Here is a 7,111-nt window from a genome sequence, read left to right as displayed (position 1 = left end):
TAGCCATCAACCATGGGTGATGCCTCCAGACGATTAGCCATGCGAGTGACAGCCGCAGAGGACCATTTTCCCGAGAGGATTGAAAGTAGCCACCGCTGATGGTGAACCGCTATACACAGCTTGCCATGGAAAGGATTAAGAAGGATTGAGTTGAAGCAGTAGGAGAGCAGGCGTCCTTGAGCCATACAGCACCTCCATATGCTTATCTGAAATTCCCACCAATGAATCTGCATAAGTATTCTATCTTTTTTTATTATATCATCTATTTTCTTATTTTATTATTAATTTTCGAAACCCATAACTTTTTAATCTGCCTAACTGAGATTTACAAGGTGACCATAGCTTGCTTCATACCAACAATCTCTGTGGGATCGACCCTTACTCACGTAAGGTTTATTACTTGGACGACCCAGTACACTTGCTGGTTAGTTGAACGGAGTTGTGAATTCAACCAGAGCCACAATAGTTTTTGTGTACATACCAAAGAGCCAAATTCAAGCATGATCACAATTTCGTCCACCAGTAGTTGATTGGATGATTATTGTGATAATTTGGTTGGTAATTCTGATTTCTAATTAATTATGTGAATTTGATTGAGGCTGAGATAATCACTTGATATGTTGCAATAATTGTTGAATTGACATGTGATATTGAATTTGAAAATTTTTGAAGGATAGGAACCTAAAAGATTAAACCATTTTTTTGAGAACCTAATTTCTAAAATAAAGTAGTAACTTTGAAACCGAACTAGTAACTCGACAGTAAACGAAACTGTATGAGATTAAATGCTAAATAAATTAGAATAAGAGTACTTAATATAGTTTAATTTTGAAAGATTCTTATTAACTGGAGAATCAATTATGAATTTTTTAATTTGAATTCCGAAATATGATTTTTTTCATTACTTTTAAAAGGGGTCTTCAACTTTAAAAGGATGTAACTAAATCGATGCTGATCAAAATTGTGTAGGACAAAGTCTAGGGTGAATATTGAAGTGTCTAGGATTAGATTTTAGAGTTATTTATTAAGTATAAAATTTATGATGAATTTTTTAATTTTAGTTGTCAAAATCGGTTTTTCTGCAGTATTTTCAAATTAATAAGCGAATTGTTTGCTTTGTTGTAATTTATGTAAATTGAATTTTTAAATAAAACTAAATTTAAATTAAAATTTAGTATTTTTAATTTATTGTCATAAAATTTTAGAATTTTTGGAATTGTAGTTTAAAATATATAAATTTTTTAAATACGATACGTTATATAATAGAAACCAGATTTTTTATTTAAAATTAGTAACTTTGTAAGCCTATAATTCCTAATTATGGATGGGTATTGAGGTTAAATCACTTGGAGGTGAAACATGAGTGTCTCTACTGTCTAGTACATGTGAGTTAAATGTCAGAGCTATCCATATTTTAATGAGTAAATTATGGAAATTGGAAGAGGATGTATTCGTTGAATTTTAAAACAGAACAATGCAAAAAATTACTCAACTTCCAAGCTACATATTTTTTTTATTAAAAATGGTATTGACCTAGAACCAATTAAAAAAAGACACTTAGATAAGTCTATTTAAACTATATTAAATTTGAAAGTTATTGAATTTTATATAAAATTTTAAAAATTGCTATTGTTTTGCTAGTTTTAAAATTACAGAACAGTCACAATATTTTTCTTATTACTGATGCTAGAATAATAAAAAAATTATAATATTTAGTTTTTTTAAAAAACTTAGTTTAAGGCGATCGTCTAGACATAAAATTTGCACAATTTTAAGTTAATTTGATATTTTAATAATAAAATGGAAGATAGGAAAATGAAACTGATTCGGCTTAGAACTATTGAACCTAAACTTGGAACATGTTAGTTTTCATACGATTTAAGTGACTTTTGATTTATAAAGAGAATTTTTACCTTCTTAATAAAGACCAAGTAAGAAAAATGAAATTTGAGTGAGAATAATAGTTAATGATGAATGATGAGAAAGATTATATGTCTGCTGCCATAGGTGCAATAGAGATATGGTGGTAAGCCCACCCAAAATACCTTCCAAAAGTAAAATCATACATGTTTCAGCTAGAAAGCAATGCCCCTAAAAGTACTTATGGAAGTCATGTTTAGCATGCTTCAGTGGGAGATCAGCGCCTGTGAGATAGAAGTTGCTTGTGGAGGTCATGCCACTGGAAGCCATACCCAGACAAAGGTTGTTGGGTTACGTCGCGAGCGGGTAGAAACCGACAGATGAACTAATTACTTGCACTAGAGCTAGGCATTCATCATATGCATATGCATGACTTGTTTGGGTGTGCTTGTGCTGTGTTATTTTATTTTTTTTATTTTGCTATTTGATTGATGTGTGTGCAATGTTTGTTTATCTGTACTATCTGTTTTATTTGTGTATGCGTTTTACTTTTATAGTTGTGGTTGTTATTATCAAAATAAATTTTGAGAAAATAACTTGAAGTTGGTAACTAATTTTTCTAACGTAATTTCAAAGAATCTTTTAAAATTAATAAAAAGATATATTCCTGAGATAACTTAATTGTTTGTATTTTATTGTTTATTTTCACGGCATTCTCATCGTCTACTAAGAACTTGCGGTTTAATTTTTAACCTAAAAGTTTTTATCCCTTTTGGTGACACAGGCTTGACGACTCAATATGAAGCTGCGGATGGATAGTGGAAATTATTTTTAATTCAAGTTACTTTCATAGAGTCCCCTCGCTCTTGTTGCTTAAGATTTTATTTTATACAGAGAGGTAGGTGTTGTATCTAAATTTTATTTGGACTTAGTTGTGTAAGATCTATTATTATTAGTATTTATGTGATTATTATTATTTGGAGATCTTTGATTTGTGATTTCAATGAATAAAAACAAAGTTTTTCGGCATTTTCTAAAAATTAGAATGCGATATCGACATAAAGACTCAGTATTAAGTAGTTAATATTCGAAAATGTTATGTAATATTGTTTCTAGTAAAAAATACTATGACTTAAGTAGGGTATTTTGCTGAAAAGAAGGTTATAATGACCAAAAATAAAAAATTCTGATAATTCTTTAGTATTTCTCATAAAAAATAGGGTTTAATTAATATGTACCCTAATGACACATGATAAACTTACCACTAGTAAAAATTTTTAAATATTTTTATTTAATGAATATAAAATAAATATATTAAAAATTTAAATCTTCTATATTTTTAATAAAAAAAATTTATTTTATAATTTTAACATATATCCTTAGAATACATGATAAATAGATCCTAAAAAATAATCACATTTATAAAGAGTTACTTTTCTTAAAAAAGTGTTGCCTTAAATATCACATTTATAAAGAGCTTTAAAAGCACAACTTATGAGTTCTAAAAAGACGTTATTAAATGACACTCTAATATTGTTGCCAAAATACCTTTAAGAAAGTCAACTACAAAAAAGTTTAAAATATGCTACACTTTAAATGAGTTATGTCTAGAAATTTCCAACCGTAAGTCAAAATGTGTAGTTATAAGAGTATTTGGAGTGAGCCAATCTGTTCATGTTATAAAACCCCAAGAATCTCGAAAATAATAAAATTAAAAAATACTAAAAAATTATCAAAATTTATTAATTTTAATCATTAATTAATTATTAATATTTAAAAATATAGATTAAAGTATATTGTTAGATTATTAAATTAAAAAAATTAAGTTAATAACTAAAAATAATGACAAAAAATAATTAATTATGATGATCTATTAGTATTTTTTATAAAAATTATTAAAAGTCAAAATATATGATATAAAATTCTTTTAAAATCTATTTATAAATTTAGAGTAATGTTTAGGAGTTTTAATTTTATTTTTAATTATTATCCTAATATTTAAGTGAATAAAAATTCAAATGTATATGTTGTTTTTGGAAACATTAAATGAAACAAAAATTCAAAATAATTTTATTTAAAAATTAAAATATAATAAAAAATGGATTAGGATAGTTTTTTTATTAAATTTATACTAAAAATAATATCACAAATTAAACGACTCTCGGCTAATTTTTTTGATATTGTATTGTTAAAGGTGATTTAGTTTTTGTGTAATACATTAATATCGTGAAAAAGATTTCAAATAAAAAATGTTCAAAAATCATAATTGATGTTTTTTTATTTTGATAAAAATTAAATAAAGAAATCATTACCAATGACTTATAAATAAAAAAATTTGAATATTATAAAAACGTTGGCTGCGATTTATAATAATAATAATAATAATAATAATAATAATAATAATAATAATAATAATAATAATAAGACTTATTTTTTATTAATTAAAATAAAACAAAACAAGCATATTAACATAACAATAACAATAATACGCGAATAATAACAATGCTACCACATGAGTTGAAATTCATTTTGACTCCTGAAATTTTTGATCGGCCTTAATTTCGACTCCTAAATTTATAGTTATCCAATTAACATCCTCCAAATATTGGATTGTATCCTACGTTTTTCCTTATAGTTATCTCTGTTAACAGAGATCTGATGTGGCACGTTAAGTTGACAGAGTGTGTATCCACGTGACATTCAGCTTGCTAGAATGGATGTGTAATGAGTGAATGATGTGGCAAATATTGAATAAATTCAATTTCTCCAGCAAAGTCTCGTACGTATTGGGCAAAGAGAGTTGCAAATTAAGTTCATTCAACTTTTGCCACATCATTCACTCATCACACATCTATTCTAGTAAATTGGGTGTCACGTGGATACACACTCTGTCAATTTAACGTGCCACATCAAATCTCCATTAACAGAGATAGTTACAAGAATAAACGTGGGGCACGATCTAATATTTGGAGATGTTAATTGGATAACTATAAATTTAGAGATCGAAATTGAGACTAATAAAAAATTTCAAGGACCAAAATGGATTTCACTCATAAACAAAATAATAATCTCTTTTGGTTCTCCCTCTCCTTCACAGTTATAATAATAATAACTTTCTCCACTACTTTACCTTTCCTTCACCATTACAATGATAATAATATGATAATATCCTCTCCACAATGAAATCGTGGAATACTAGTTAATTTGCCTTCACAAATCGTCATTTGCGATTTCTATCAAATTCTGATTATGGCCATATTTTAGTATTATACCAGTTGTTAATCGAAAAATATTCTCGATTAGGACAAGCTAGTTCGAAGTATTGAAAAAATAATGAGAAGGGAAGCAGATGTCGAAAAAAGTGCACCTGCAGACATTAGTTGGGAGTTGTTAGTCATGAACTCGATTTTGGATTCCTTCTTAAATCGAACGGGCCTAATCGAATATTATTTGAATGAGAAATCGAATAGTTGCTCGAATAAGGGATCGAACGGTTACATAGGTGGAGAAGTTGAAAGCTTTCACCACGTGAGGAATTGATGGATAACGTTTCATTAGCAAAAGAGAGGAAACGGTTACCAGGGAGTGCGCGTACAAGACAATACTGTGTAATTAATAATCGGTTACAGAAGTAGACTATAAATATTAGAAAGTTTTAGGGAATAAGGGTTGGAACTTTACTTCAGAAATTACTCACGCACACTCACATCCCAGGGACTTTTTGAGTCTGTTTCGAGTCAATTATTTGTAGGGTTCCTTCCACATGTCTTTACTTTCTATTTATTTTTCTGTAAATTTTATCTTTCTGTAAACTTTACCTTTCAAACAAATTTATGTTTTAAGCAATGATTTTTTTCAAATTTATTGTTTTTAACTTCTTTTATCTTTTTTATAATTTTTATTTACTTGTCATTTCAATACTCGTCTAATCGAAGACACTTTGATATACTTATAGAAAATTGATACAAGTAAAAAAGGAGTTGGTTTTGCTCCCAAATCATTAGAATCGAACTACGATCGATTTACTAAAAATCGACAAAACACCAGTTTATCTCAATATTATAATATTCACTCATTTTATAATCATATTTAAAATAATTAGCGTACTTTGGTAACTAATGAAATTTTAGAATTTATAAATACAAAGGCCTGCTTGTTGAAAGTAAGTATATATATATAATATATTATATATATATATATATATATATAGTGCCTGCTACACATACAAGCCTACAAGCCTACAAGTTGGCCCAGCCCAAAGAAAAATCACGCGCACCAAAAGAGATAACATGGCGCGTCAAAGTCACGCGCCCACACTCAAACGGTTACGTATGGCAGACTCTTCCACTTCTTCCACTTCTTCCATTCTTCCATTCAAAGTTCAAAATACAAATCGTTCTTCGAAACCTCCATCAAACACCATCAAACTCTCCGTGAAGAATCTGAACAGAAAACAAAGCAACAATACTCAACGTAAGTTCATTAAGATTCCTGTATATTTTACTTTTCTTCTACGTCTTTCTTCTAGGGTTTACTATTATTCTTGCTTCTTTGTTACAATGTTCTAAGTTCTACGTCGTTCTTCTAAGTTCTACGTCGTTCTACGTTGTTCTTCTAAGTTCTCCTGTTATTGTTGTTGATTTTTGGGGGTTTATTCCGTATATTCGGGGGTGTATACTGCTTAACCTTGTAATGTGGCTTGATATTGAAGCATGGTTGAGTGATCTGACTAATATCTATACGCATGTATCTGAATAATATCTATGGGTGTATCTCACTGTTATCAATGGGTGTATCTTGCTGATATCTTTGGGTGTATCAGAATCATATATATGGGTGTATCTTACTGTTATCAATGGGTGTATCTTATTGTTATTAATGGGTGTATCTGACTCATATATATATGGGTGTATCTTACTGTTATCTTTGGGTGTATTGTTCATTTCAGAGAAAATGGCAGCAAGAAACCAAACAAAGACCTTAAGTGTGCCACACATCTCCTGAGTGATAAGTTCAGAAACATGACTGAGGAGAAGAAGGCAATTGTGAGGGATCTTGGATTCGGTGGGTTGATGCACATCCCACCACTAAGGGTGGATCACCAACTCTTAAGGGAGCTGGCAAACAACTTCAAACTTGGGGAGAACAAACTGAAGACAGGATATGGTTCTTTCCAAATAACACCAAGAAAATAGGTCATGCACTTGGCATCATGCAACAGGTAACTAGCTTAAAATTATAGGTGTATATT

Source organism: Arachis stenosperma, chromosome 7 (assembly GCF_014773155.1).
Source record: "Arachis stenosperma cultivar V10309 chromosome 7, arast.V10309.gnm1.PFL2, whole genome shotgun sequence".
NCBI classification, from domain to species: Eukaryota; Viridiplantae; Streptophyta; class Magnoliopsida; order Fabales; family Fabaceae; genus Arachis; species Arachis stenosperma.
This window is presented reverse-complemented; position numbering follows the sequence as displayed.